Source organism: Moschus berezovskii, chromosome 13 (assembly GCF_049115385.1).
Source record: "Moschus berezovskii isolate FMDL1 chromosome 13, NW_MosBer_1.0, whole genome shotgun sequence".
Classification (NCBI taxonomy): Eukaryota; Metazoa; Chordata; class Mammalia; order Artiodactyla; family Moschidae; genus Moschus; species Moschus berezovskii.
This window is the reverse complement of record NC_142472.1, coordinates 52451486-52464736: the sequence shown is the minus strand read 5'-3', so window position 1 is coordinate 52464736 and position 13251 is coordinate 52451486. Positions and strand designations below refer to the sequence as shown.

The following is a 13251-nucleotide window of genomic DNA, read 5'->3' as shown; positions in this document are numbered from 1 at the left end:
ACACGGTGAGCCTTAGACAAATCAGGTGACTTCTTGGAGCCTCGTTTCCCCTCTGTCTGTGCAGTGAATCTGGGTGGTGATAAGACGCTTACTCCTTGGAAGGAAAGTTATGACCAACCTAGATAGCATATTAAAAAGCAGAGACATTACTTTGCCAACAAAGGTCCGCCTAGTCAAGGCTATGGTTTTTCCCGTGGTCATGTATGGATGTGAGAGTTGGACTGTGAAGAAAGCTGATCGCCGAAGAATTGATGCTTTTGAACTGTGGTGTTGGAGAAGACTCTTGAGAGTCCCTTGGACTGCAAGGAGATCCAACCAGTCCATTCTAGAGATGAATCCTGGGTGTTCATTGGAAGGACTGATGCTAAAGCTGAAACTCCGATACTTTGGCCACCTCATGCGACGAGTTGACTCACTGGAAAAGAGTCTGATGCTGGGAGGGATTGGGGGCAGGAGGAGACGGGGACGACAGAGAATGAGATGGCTGGATGGCTCGATGGACATGAGTTTGAGTGAACTCCAGGAGTTGGTGATGGACAGGGAGGCCGGCGTGCTGTGATTCATGGGGTCGCAAAGAGTCGGACACGACTGAGCGACTGAACTGAACTGAACTGAAGGGACTCCCATCTCCCTACTTAGTTACGGATGTTTCCGTTGTCATCTCTCCTCTGTGAGCTCCAGGAGAGTGAGAGCTGTTGGGCAGGAATAGAGATGCAGATGCGGAGAACGGACTTGTGGACCCAGCAGGGGAAGGAGCGGGAGGGGTGAATGGAGAGAGCGGCACTGACATAGGCACACTCCCACGTGTAAAACAGATAGGCAGTGGGAAGCTGCCAGCTTGGTGCTCTTTGATAACCTAGAGGGGTGGGATGGGGAGGAGGTGGGGGGAGGTGGTTGAGGGAGGGGACGTATGTATACTTATGACTGACTCATGTATTGTATGGCAGATGCCAACACAATAACAGCAATTATCCTCTGATTAAAAATAAAAAGAGAATGAATTGACCATACACCTGAAACTAATACAGCACTGTTAATCAATTATAATCCACATAAAATAAAAATTAAAGGAATGAATTGACACCACAGCAAAGCCAGCAGCCTCACTTGCTTCTTTTTTAAACAGCTTTGTGAAGTATACTTGGCATATATACAGTTGTCATCATCCAGAGTCACTGCACAGACAGGGGACAGAGAAGCTCCAGGAAGTCACCTGGTTTATCTAAGACATACCGTGTATACACACACCGCACACACACTACTATGTATAAAATCAATAACCAACAAGGACCTACTGTGTAGCACACAGACTAGTACTCAATATTTTGTAATAACCGGTAAGGGAAAAGAATCTGAAGAAGAGTAGGTATATATGTGTATCATGGAATCACTTTGCTCTGCAATTGAAATGAACACAACTGTTGTTCAGTTGCTCTGTCATGTCCGACTCTTTGCTGTGACCCCATGGACTGCAGCATGCCAGGCTTCCCTGTCCTTCACTGTCTCCCACATTTTACTCCATTGAATCGGTGATGCCATCCAACCATCTCATCCTCTGTTGTCCTCTTCTCTTCCTGCCTTCAGTCTTTCCCAACATCAGGGTGTTTTCCAGTGAATCGGCTCTTCGCATCAGGTGGCCAAAGTATTGGAGCTTCAGCTTCAGCATCAGTCCTTCCAATGAATGTTCAGGGTTGATTTCCTTTAGGATGGACTGGTTTGATCAACATGATTATACTTCAATTAAATATATAGTTATATATAATCAACCTACCTTACCTCTCATCCGTTTAAAGTGAGGCATTGTTTTTCGTATATTTAGAATTGTGCCAGTCATCACTGCAGTCAATTTTAGAACACGAGAAGAAATCCTCATGCCCACTAACAGTCACTCCTCTTTTCCCCCCAAACCCGCAATAGTTTGTGCTGTTAGCACCACTAAATAATGACTTATATCTGATGGCTTAAGCTCCTAAGAGGAGAGTGAAAAAGCTGGCTTAAACCTCAACATTTAGAAAACTAAGATCATGGCATCTGGTCCCATTACTTCATGGCAAATAGATGGGGAAACAGTGGAAACAATGGCTGACTTTATTTTTCTGGGTTCCAAAATCACTATAGATGGTGATTGCAGCCATGAAATTAAAAGACACTTACTCCTTGGAAGGAAAGTTATGACCAACCTAGACAGCATATTAAAAAACAGAGACATTACTTTGCTAACAAATGTCCGTCTAGTCAGAGCTATGGTTTTTCCAGTAGTCATGTATGGTTGTGAGAGTTGGACTGTAAAGAATGCTGAGCACCAAAGAATTGATGCTTTTGAACTGTGGTGCTGGAGAAGACTCTTGAGAGTCCCTTAGACTGCAAGGAGATCCAACCAGTCCATTCTAAAGGAGATCAACCCTGGATGTTCATTGGAAGGACTGATGTTGAAGCTGAAACTGCAATACTTTGGCCACCTGATGCTATGAGCTGACTCATTTGAAAAGACCCTGATGCTGGGAAAGATTGAGGGCAGGAGGAGAAGGGGACGACAGATGATGAGATGGTTGGATGGTATCACCGACTCGATGGACATGGGTTTGGGTAGACTCCGGGAGTTGGCGATGGACAGGGAGACCTGGTGTGCTGCGCAGTTCATGGGGTCCCAAAGAGTTGGACACAACTGAACGACTGAACTGGACTAAGCTCCTTTTAGAGAATGAAGCTGATATTAGCCATATTTAATATACATATTTAATATTTCTCTAGTAAATTAACCATGTTCTAATATGTATTTGAAATAATAGATGATTTGGTTCAATATCTTAATTTTAATGCCTGATTAGCTGAAAATTTTCCTCATTAAATTCTCTGACAAAGGAGCATTCTTTTTATTCTCCTAATAATTCCTTGGAATGTCTCTGGAAGCTCTTATAGACTTTCAATTTCCCTTGAGGAGATGCCAGAGGTCGTGGGCTGCAGAATCGGCCAGTCTGGGCCCAAGTCCCCCTGCTTCCTCGCCTGCTGCCCAGGATGGGGACCTGCTTCCTTGGACTCTTCTGAGAATTCAGAGAGGTTCTGCAGAGGAGTGTGCGGCACAGCCGCTGGTGTTTAGGAGGAGCTGAAGGTTCCGGGATGGTGCGCTCATATTCCTCATGAGTACCTTGTGTACCCTGGCAGCCAGTAAATGCCCGAGTGAAAGGCTGTGTTGAAATTATTCACCTACTTGTGGAAAACTCCTCTGTGGGTTTTTCTTCCCTGTAGGAGGAATTCTGCCTTGTGAAGGAGTCCAGGCTGGGTGATGTGCCACCTGTCTCTAAGATCCCGCGTGAGACTCTCAGAGGTAGGCAGCTTCCTCCCCTGCCCTCAGTGGGAAGATGAGTTTAGTGCGGCTTCAGTGCTGTGATTTGATGGTCCTGTCTGTATTTTTCCTTAAGCTGTATCCCTTACTTTGTCAAAACCTGATGGGGTTGAATCTAGTTTGCTGTGCAGGTTTGATCTGTATTAGAAAACTCATTGTGCTGTTGTGCTTTGTCACACAGGCCCATTATATAAGGCCTAGTCCATCCAAGCAAAGCTGATGAGACCTCCGGGGGTGGGGCGGGTACTGCCGTGACTGTCAAGGCACTGTCCTCTGTGCGGCAGGGTCGTGGAGGTGGTTGGGGGTTGTGGAGCGGAGCAGGGGGGAGGGTGGGAGCTCACAGAACAGGTGTTACTATATTGGTACATTTGAGATTAGGGTGTGTGGAGCTTCTCAAGAAAGACATCTACCCATGTAGGTTTCTTACTCGTGTTAACTTGCCAGCAAAGGTAGAGAAAGATTTCTATGTGCACGCACGACTTCCTAGTGATAAGGTTAAACCCTTTTTCTGAGTTTTTGTTTCCGGTATCCTTTAAGGCTCTCTCTGTCTTACTCCATCTAAATCCCTTCCTCTCATTTTCTGTTACGTGCACGTTGAGGTTGTTTTAGCAGAGGGCTGAGTGTTTCAAAAAATCAGATAAATTGAACATACATTTTTCAACTATAAATCAACTATAATGAATACAGATTTTCTTCAGGGCAGACATGATTCTTCTCTGTGGCAAATGCCACCAAAGCAAACCAGGATGAGGGCAGAACTGGGAACAACGGACCGAGAGTCCTCACTCTGTAAACTTAGTGCTCAGAAAAGCGCTGTGTCCAAAAGTCAGAACTCTTTCTACGTGGAAAGTTTTCAGAGATCAAGTCAAGGCTTTTATTACTTTGTAATGTTGTCCACTGGCTGACGGTGGCCTTACCTTCAGTCACCTGGACTGAGGAAGGTACAGAGGGGACCCACATTTCCTCTCCACCCTGGGGCTGGAAATGTGGAGCATTTGTTCAAATCCTGGTTTTGCCCTGAGTCTGTGTGATTTTTAAAACGATCATGTGTGTTTCCACTGAAATGGGGCTACCTGGGTTTTGCATGTCTTGGTTCACTCCCTACATAAAGCAGTGAGCAGACGTTAGTACTCCCACCCTGTGAAGGAGACTAACTTGGGGAGGTTCAGTTCAGTTCAGTTCGCTCAGTCGTGTCCAACTCTTTGCGACCCCATGAATCATGGCATGCCAGCCCTCCCTGTCCATCACCAACTCCCGGAGTTCACTCAAACTCACATCCATCGAGTCGATGATGCCATCCAGCCATCTCATTCTCTGTCGTTCCCTTCTCCTCCTGACCCCAATCCCTCCCAGCATCAGAGTCTTTTCCAGTGAGTCAACTCTTTGCATGAGGTGCAAAGTATTGGAGTGTCCATCAGTTCAGTTCAGTCAATTCAGTTGGGGAGGTTAGGTAACTTGTTAAAAGTCATCCAGAAAAGCTAGTTTCCTTCATAGGACTGTCATGATAAGTTACACAGAGTGCTAAGTGAGGAGTCACTGTTAACTTTTTTAAAAAAAATATTACAAATCATTCTGATTTTTTTCTTAAAGCCATAACCTGTGGCATGTGGGATCTTATTTCCCCGAATAGGGTTCAAACCTATACCCCCCACGTTGGAAGGCGGAGTCCTAACCACTGGTCCACCTGAGTGGTCCTCATCCAGTTTTATTAATTAACATATATCAAGTTCCCACATAGCCTGAATAAACCTTTAACAGTCCACCTATGAGTCTCTGAGAAAGATCACAGGATTTCAGAAAGATTCTTTTTCTTCTGATGGAATGATGTGAGACATGTGATTTATATGGTTTACAAAATGGAGACTACTTATTTAGTAAACACAAATGTATATTAATTTAATTTTACTTTTTTAAAACTAGCCGATCAACAAACAATGCTGTGATAGTTTCAGGTGAACAGGGAAGGGACTCAGTCATACATATACTCCCCTCCTATCCAGGCTGCCACATAACACTGAGCAGAGTTTCCTGTGCTATACAATAGGTCCTTGTTGGTTGAGTGTGTGCAATCAGTGCTTAGTTGTGTCCGACTCCTTGTGACCCCATGGACTGTAACCCGCCATCATACTCTGTCCATGCAGTTTTCCAGGCAAGAATACTGGAGTAGGTTGCGATTTCCTTCCCCAGAGGATTTTCCCGACCCAGGGATCGAACCCGTGTATTGGGTCTCCTGCACTGGCAGGTGGATTCTTTACCACTGCACTACCTAAGAAAGCCCCAAAAGAAAGAAAGGCATGTAGTAATTTTGAGAGTTGAATTATATTCATTATTGTTTTCAAATCATCTCAAATAATGACTAGCTGCTTCTTTATTCATGGCAAGTACTGACAACCTGTATGAGTGGCTGATTTTGAATAGGTATCTAGGCTCTGTGCTCACTGAGAATGACTCATTTCGAGAAATCAGTGTTAAACTCATTTGGGTGTTGAAATTCCATACAGAAAATCCTCTGGGAGGAATTTTTGGTTCTACCTGAGCCCAAGTAATCAGACTGCTTTTGTCCTGAAACCCAAGCCACGCAGCTGGACAGAACCCAGCCCTGTTGACTGGGTCAGAGGTGGGCCCAGCCGTCAGCATCCACACGCCCTCCGCCTGGTCCCAAGCAAGCGCCCGACACAGCGGGAAAGCAGGGAAAATGCCGCACTGCCAAGATGACCACTTTCTTGCTGTTGTTGTCAGTTTGGGTTTTTCTGAAGTATATATTTAACTTGTTGATTTTTTTTCTCTCTGGTGTGTAATTGTTGTTACACATTAACTTAATGCCAGGCCGCAGCAGAAACCTACAAATCACGCTGGTGGGTTTTTGTGTTCTGCGCAGGACAAAGTTCAGAGCTCTGATAATTTCATGGTCTGAGCTCTCCTGTGGAGCCACTGGGACCTACAAGAAATTCATCCCTACTGTGTGTGCTGCAACCCTGGTGGCCTTTTGAAGACCTGGAAAGGTAGGATGGGCCCTGACTGCCGTTTTTTTATGCAATAGCTCTTTTGTTATCTTAATGGAGATTGGAGTTCAAAGAAAGCCCGTTATTTTTGTTCTGAGTCTAAGGTCAAGTGGTGGCATGTACCAAAAGTGAGGGGTGCTTTACTGCTACAGGATTTGAGTGGACATATGCGTTGTTCCCTGGAGAAGGGCATGGCTACCGGCTCCAGTATTCTTGCCTGGAGAATTCTACAGACAGAGGAACCTGGAGGGGTACAGTCCATGGGATTGCAAAGAATCAGACATGGCTCAGCAATCAACACTTTTTTTTTTTTTTTTTTATGAGTTGTTCCACCAGGAAGATCTCATAATTTTCAGGGCAGGGGCTGGGAGTCAGTCTTTTGAAAAGTGCATTCGTTTTACAGTGTATTGTGCTTCTCCGGGGACCTACTCTGTAATTGTGTTCATGATCAATCTGGGCATTCTCCCCGTTTTTGTGATGTAATATAAGTCTCTCCTAACAGTGTAGACCAGGGCACCTCACTGTGACGTGTGTTTGTGGCACTAAGTAGGTACTAGTTTGTGTGACCAAAGATTGTGCCATAAATGCTTTTGTTTGTAACTGTTCCCAGAGTGCCTGATAGGCACTAAAATAGTAAAATTTTATTGCTTTGCTTTATGAAAGATTTTTTTCATAAGGGATTTTATTTATTGGCAACGTTCTGTTTTGTGTATGATTTTTTTATGGGACTGTAATTTAGATTTTTCTGACTCAAGGCTATAATTTATTCTAAAGCTACTTGAAAGTCCATTCTGTAAGAAATAAACCAGTGTAGAGAATTGAAAGACTGAGATTTGAAAGAACCAAATTTCAGTTAGCACTTGGATTTTACCTCTGAAAGGAGTTCCTTCTTGAATTTTGAGTCCACTGGTAGCCTATTATTTTTGACATCGTGATTATGGACAGTTCTGCATATCTAGTCTTTGAATATGCTCTCATTTTGGAAATCTGCTCCTTGCAAAAAAAGCTATGACAAACCCAGACAGTGTATTAAAAAGCAGAGATATCACTTTGCTGACAAAGGTCCGTCTAGTCATAGCTATGGTTTTTCCAGTAGTCATGTATGGTTGTGCGAGTTGGACTGTAAAGAAAGCTGAGCACCAAAGAATTGATGCTTTTGAACTGGGGTGTTGGAGAAGACTCTTGAGAGTCCCTTGGACCACAAGGAGATCCAACCAGTCCATCCTAAAGGAAATCAGTCCTGAATATTCATTGGAAGGACTGATGTTGAAGCTAAAGCTCTCATACTTTGGTCCCCTGATGTGAAGAGCCAGCTCATTGGAAAAGACCCTGAAGCTGGGAAAGATTGAGGGCAAGAGGAGAAGGAGGCGACAGAGAATGAGATGGTTGGATGGCATTATCGACACAATGGACATGAGTGTGAGCAAGCTCTGGCAGATAGTGAAGGACAGGGAAGCCTGACCTGCTGCTGTCCATGGAGCGGCAAAGAGTCAGACACGACTGAGCAACTGAACAACAAAGCAAGTCATTTGTCTTAACACACAAAGCATTGCATTTTAACAATTGCTTGAGGCATTTTGTTGAAGGTCTTTAATTATTGGAATTTAACAGTTTCTTCCAAAGAAGCAGACCTGCTATGAGAGAGAGAGAGAGACAAAGGAGATGCTTGGTTTTAGAGAATCATCTCATGTGGGGCTGGCAAGAGCACAGTCTGTAGGCAGCTGCCCAGGCTGAAGATTCCAGCCAGAGTCGATGTCGCAATGTTGCACCAAAGGCAGTCTGGAGGCTGGTTGCCTTCCTGCCTGGGGGACCTCAGTCTTGTAAGGCCATCTACTGATTGCACAAGGCCCACCTACATTATGGAGGGTCATCTGCTTGCCTCAGAGTCTGTTGATTTCACTGTTAATCACATTAAAACGTGCCTTCACGGCCACGTCTAGACTAGTGCTTGACCAAATATCTAACACCGTGGCCCAGTGAAGTGGACACATGACGTAACCATCACCACCTTCCAATGGGGAGAGAGTGGGTTTCTCATTTTCCCTGTGTGGACACTAAAAAGCCCTCTTTCCTCTGCCTGCCCACATGAAGAATTAACTTCAAGGTAAAAGTAGAAAATTAGGAAGCTGGGGAGTGACTAGGAAAATGTGATGCCTTACCAGCGATTGGAAATTAGTGGTACAACTAAGGACAGAAGTTGAGAGCATGTCAAGGATATGCCAAGGTCACGTACTGGGAGTGTAGGGGCTGAAACTGACCTTCAGATGGAGGGGCAGGGGTGGGCGGGGGTGGGGGCGGAACATCAGCAGCAACAGCCCAGCAAAACTGATGGGCTGAGCCCGGAGGTGGCTGGACTGCTTAGCAATGTGGCCCCTGGACCCTTGGGAGCCATGGGGGCCTCCATGAACCCTGGGCCCGGCCCCCTGAGACCTGTACACAGAACCTCAGCAATGCCTCCGACTGAGGGCTGCAGTTGACATGACTTTCTGTTGGCATCAGGGTCTGAGTCAGGCCTCTATGCTTAGCCCCCTCGCTGGAGAGAAGTTACCTACCAGGATTCCGCAGCGTTGGGTTTCAGGAAGCGACAGCAAAGCTTGGTGATGGAGTGGGCATGTTTGTCTTCTGTGTGGAAAATACAGGTTTTCCAGAAATCCTCCATGGGCAGCTTGTTTGAAATGGGCAACAGAACTTTGGGGAAAAAATCCATATTAAAATGGAGGAAAAAAAAGAAACTGATTCCAAGAGGTAGGGTAGGAAATTGTATGCATTGGCTGTTTGTGTGTCCTCAGGAAATTAAAGAGGTGATTCTATCACACCTGATTCGCTGTTCAGTTAAAAGGGCCTTCGTGCGGGTCAGACGGGTAGGAGCGGATTTGTGCAAACGAGGCAGGATCAACAAAGAGCCTTTTATTAATCCTTTCCTTCGGGAGGCTGTTCCGGCAGGCGCTGGGCTCTCTGTTGAGACACTGGCAGGAAACTACTTTTTTCAAGGCAGCGTCACCTGTGCTGTACCTGGTCACGTGCTTCCAGGCTTTCAGACCCAGGAATCCCTTCACTGTCCCAGGAAAGGGGAGGGTAGCAGGCAAACCCAGACCTATTCTCTGAGGCCTCAGGTTACACGGGGGCCATGCCCGGGGTTCACGGAGGCCCTCGAGGGTCCAGGGGCTGTCTTGCTGAGTGGCTCAGCCGGCTCCAGTTCTCAGCCAGCCTGCTGCCTGGTCCTCTGCAGCCTCCTCTTCCAGAAGTTTGGCAGAAGCATGGAGGGCAGCCACCCATGTGGCCTCGTCCTCGCAGTTTCCAAGCATCGCGGTGAGATAGTCATCAGGGGATGGTAGTCCGTGGGAGAAGTCCAGAGGGGACCACAGAGGCCCCCGTCTGTGGGTCCACATTTAGGTCAGCAGCGGGGTCCCCCACAGTGCCTCCTGGTCTTTGCTGCCTCCAGTTACATGGATTCTGCAGCCCCCGCTGCACACCGAGAGGGGCCCCAAAGGGCAGATTCTAGAGTAATGAGACCCGGTTGTACGTGGAGCTGACATGCAGTTGTGTCAGGCGAGTGCCCACATATGCGGTGGTTTAAATGTACATTTCTCAGTGCCCTCAACCTGTCGTTCAAAACAGGATTTTTTTTTTTTAAAGAAAGGAAAGTCCACATAACTAAAATCACCCTGAGATTTTCCTTTCTCTCGTGGCCTGCAGGAGCAGGGCAGGACCTGGACAAGAGGGTCCCGGTCCCTTTGCGGGAGGTGGGATGTGGCTGGCGGGTGGCACGGGCTCTTGTGGATGTTTGAGTCATTCACGGGCTGTGGGAAGGGACTGCTGATTTTTCCTTTATAAAGGACGGTTATTTCACGTCTTCTAAACCTGAACTGTGGTCCTGATGATAACTGTGTAGGCGTTCAGACTAAGCTGGCCGCTGGGCCAAGCTGAAAGGACAAGGACTTCCCCTTCATGGCACCTAAGTATCTTCTGTGGCCAACTCATTTGTGCGCTGTTTAAAAATTCCACCTGCTTAACGCATGTTAACCTGCTGGGCATGAATCAATGATTTCTTCTGTACTCCCCAAGGTCAGTTGCAGGCTGTTCGTTTGTTGTCATGGGAGGTGAAACAGTGTCTCTTGTGAAGATGAATTATGGCTAAATTCGTGGGAAGTGAGCAGTTGTTCAGTCACTAAGTCGTGTCCAACTCTGCAACTCCATGAACTGCAGCACACCGGGCTGCCCTGTCCTTCACCATAAAAGTTTCCCCAGCCTCTCCCCACTGCACCCGCCCCCCCCACCGCACCCCCAGCCTCTGACAACCGCTGGTCTGCTTTTAATCCCCATGGATTTGCCTGTTCTTGGTATTTTGTATAAATGGAATTGCATAATATGTTGCCTGTTGCGACCAGCTCCTTTTACTTAGGACAATATTTTCAGTGTTCATCCATGTGTAGTAGGTATTAGTGCTTCTTTTTATGGCCAAGGAATATTCAGATCTGTGGGTATGTTATATTTGGCTTATTCCTCCTCCACCAGTGGATGGATATGTGGTATGTTTCCACTTTTTAACTGTTAGGAATAATGTTGCTGCAAACACTCATGTATGAGTTTTTGTGTGGACTTGTTTGCAGTTCTCTTGGGTGGGACACCTAGCAGAGGAATTGCCGAGTCATATGATAACTTTATATTTCATTTATTTTTTTAGAAACTGCCCAACTGTTTTGTAAGGTGGCCGCTCCATTTTGCATTCTCATCAGTTGTGTAAGAGGGCTCTGGTTTCTCCATGTCTTTGTCAACACTTGTTATTGTCCTGAACAACACAGTATTCTAGAAAACTCCTAATTATGCAGGCACCGGTTTTCTGTGGGGTGAGATTTTCTAGGATTTTGGTTTCTTTTTCTTTGTCTTCCAGGCAACTGACCTGTTGGTTTCACTTTAACAATATCTAGTTTCACTTCCCTGGGGACGAGAGGGAAGCTGGGAGAAGTTAAACTGGTTAATGTAGGTACATATTAACACCTGTTAACAAGTTGGCCAAGAAAAAAAGGCTGACTGCATTAGCTCAAGTAGTGTTTTAGATTAATGGCAGGTAGCTCTCTGCAGGACTGGGGCTGTGTTCTCGGGCACTGTGGTAATTTGTAAACTTTGTGTCTTCTTTAATATAAATATCGAAAGTCAATTAGCCATTTTCTGTATTATCTGAATGACCACTCTATAGGGAAAATTGCAGCTCAATTTTATCGCCTCAGTTTGCATTTGAACAAGAAATTAAAGTGGCACCATTTAATTTCGTGCAGAGTTTTCAAAACATCTTGAGGAGTCTGGGGTAATATTTCCAAGAGCTTCCACTGTTGCTGAAATGTGGCGAGAGGTGTGCTGGTCAATATTTATTACTCTGGGTTTTCTCTGTGGAGCCCCTGTCACCATGCTGAGAAGGAAGATATGCTGCCATAGAGTGAAGGCTTGGTGTCAAGAGGCTGGTCACCCTGAAATGTCAGCTCCAGTCTTTAACAGTCATGTGAATTTGCAATCTGTCTCGTGATATTCACATAGTAGCTATCTAACATTTATCTTACTATAAAACAGTCTTAAAGAAGAGTTAAAAATAGCTGCACCTGGAGAATTCCCTGGCAGTGCAGTGTTTAAGACTGTGCTTTCATAGCTGAGGTTGTGGGTTCAATCCCTGGTTGCTGAACTAAGACCCCACAAGCCGTGTGGTGCAGCCAAAAGCAGCAACAAGAAGACAGCTGGGAGATGATCTGATTTACGGAGGACAGCTTTCTACCGTCCTTTCTAAACCATCCATTTATTTAGTAAATGTTTATTGGTCCCTGAACTAGGGATAAAAAAGTGTAGAGATGTTATCCATGTATTTTTTCGTATGAAGGATTTCTTTTATTTTTAATGTGGATTTTCTTTTTTTTTTGGTTTGTTTTAAATTGATGTATAGTTAATTCACAGCGTTGTGTTAGTTTCAGGTATACAGCAAAGCGATTCTGTGTGTGTTCTTTTTCAGATCCTTTCCCTTCCCGATTATTATAAGATATTGAGTGTATTTGCCTGTGTTATATGGTATTTCCTTGTTGGTTATCAAAGTCTATATGGTGGTGTGTATGTCACTCCCAAAAAAGCCTACAAAGTACTCAAGGAAGCAGTGCTGGCACCCGATAGAGGAGATCAAGCACAAGGCAGCACAAAATGGAAAAGACACAGAGATGCCTCGGAGGAGACTTGGGGCCGGGGGTCTTAAATGTTCGTGACATCTTAAATGTTCATTGAAGATGACAGTTTACAGCTGGAAGGATCTGAGCTTGCTCTGACTTGGGTCACGTGGCCTACTCTTTCTAAGCATCCCTTTGCTCTCCCCAAGGGGTTCAGGCATGGTCAAGTTCTTAGGAATTTCTGGAGCTGGGGCTGTGCTGAGAGGGTGTGGGGAAGAGGTCAGACTGGTCTCCCAGTGGTGCCCAGCCCGGGCCTCCTCCCGGGAGTCCTACACCCCACTGTGAGGCATGGGTCTTCCTGCAGTTCTGGTTTCCTCTTTGCCTCGTTGTTCAAACACATCTGCTACACTGTGTGTCACTTAATGTTCAGTAAAGGTTACTTGCGGTCTAAAGAAATCGGCACATTAATAGAAAGTAGCATATTTTAAGAGATAATAACAGGCATGGTTTCTGAATTCGACTGGAGTATTTAAAGAGAACCAATTTGAGAAGGAGCCCGGTTTGAAGGGAACAACCAGGTGCCAGTATAGATGGACAGTGATCAGATATATTGGAAAAGGGGGACTCGGTTACTTAGAAACCTTAACTTTGTGGTAGAACTTCTTATTGTTTTTCTGTTATATTATTTTTCAGTCTTTGAAAAAGACCCATATTTAGAGGAAGAGTTGATCTTTAATTCTGCTGTCTAAATCTATAATATTTGTAT

The 13251-nt window shown here is 45.4% G+C and overlaps 1 protein-coding gene across 4 annotated transcripts in view; it reads left to right on the top strand.

Moving 5' to 3' along the window:
- Window positions 1–13251, top strand: part of SPATA13 (spermatogenesis associated 13) — a 111602-nt gene that overhangs the window by 19820 nt on the left and 78531 nt on the right. For 2 of the 4 annotated variants that reach the window (XM_055426372.2, XM_088842688.1), the window contains exons 2-3: window positions 3247–3325; window positions 6222–6345. The exons of 1 other annotated variant lie outside the window; for it this stretch is intronic. The gene's annotated coding sequence lies outside the window, so the exon portion shown is untranslated. The remainder of the gene's footprint in view (window positions 1–3246; window positions 3326–6221; window positions 6346–13251) is intronic. One more of the 4 variants, XM_055426371.2, reaches the window with a different exon arrangement.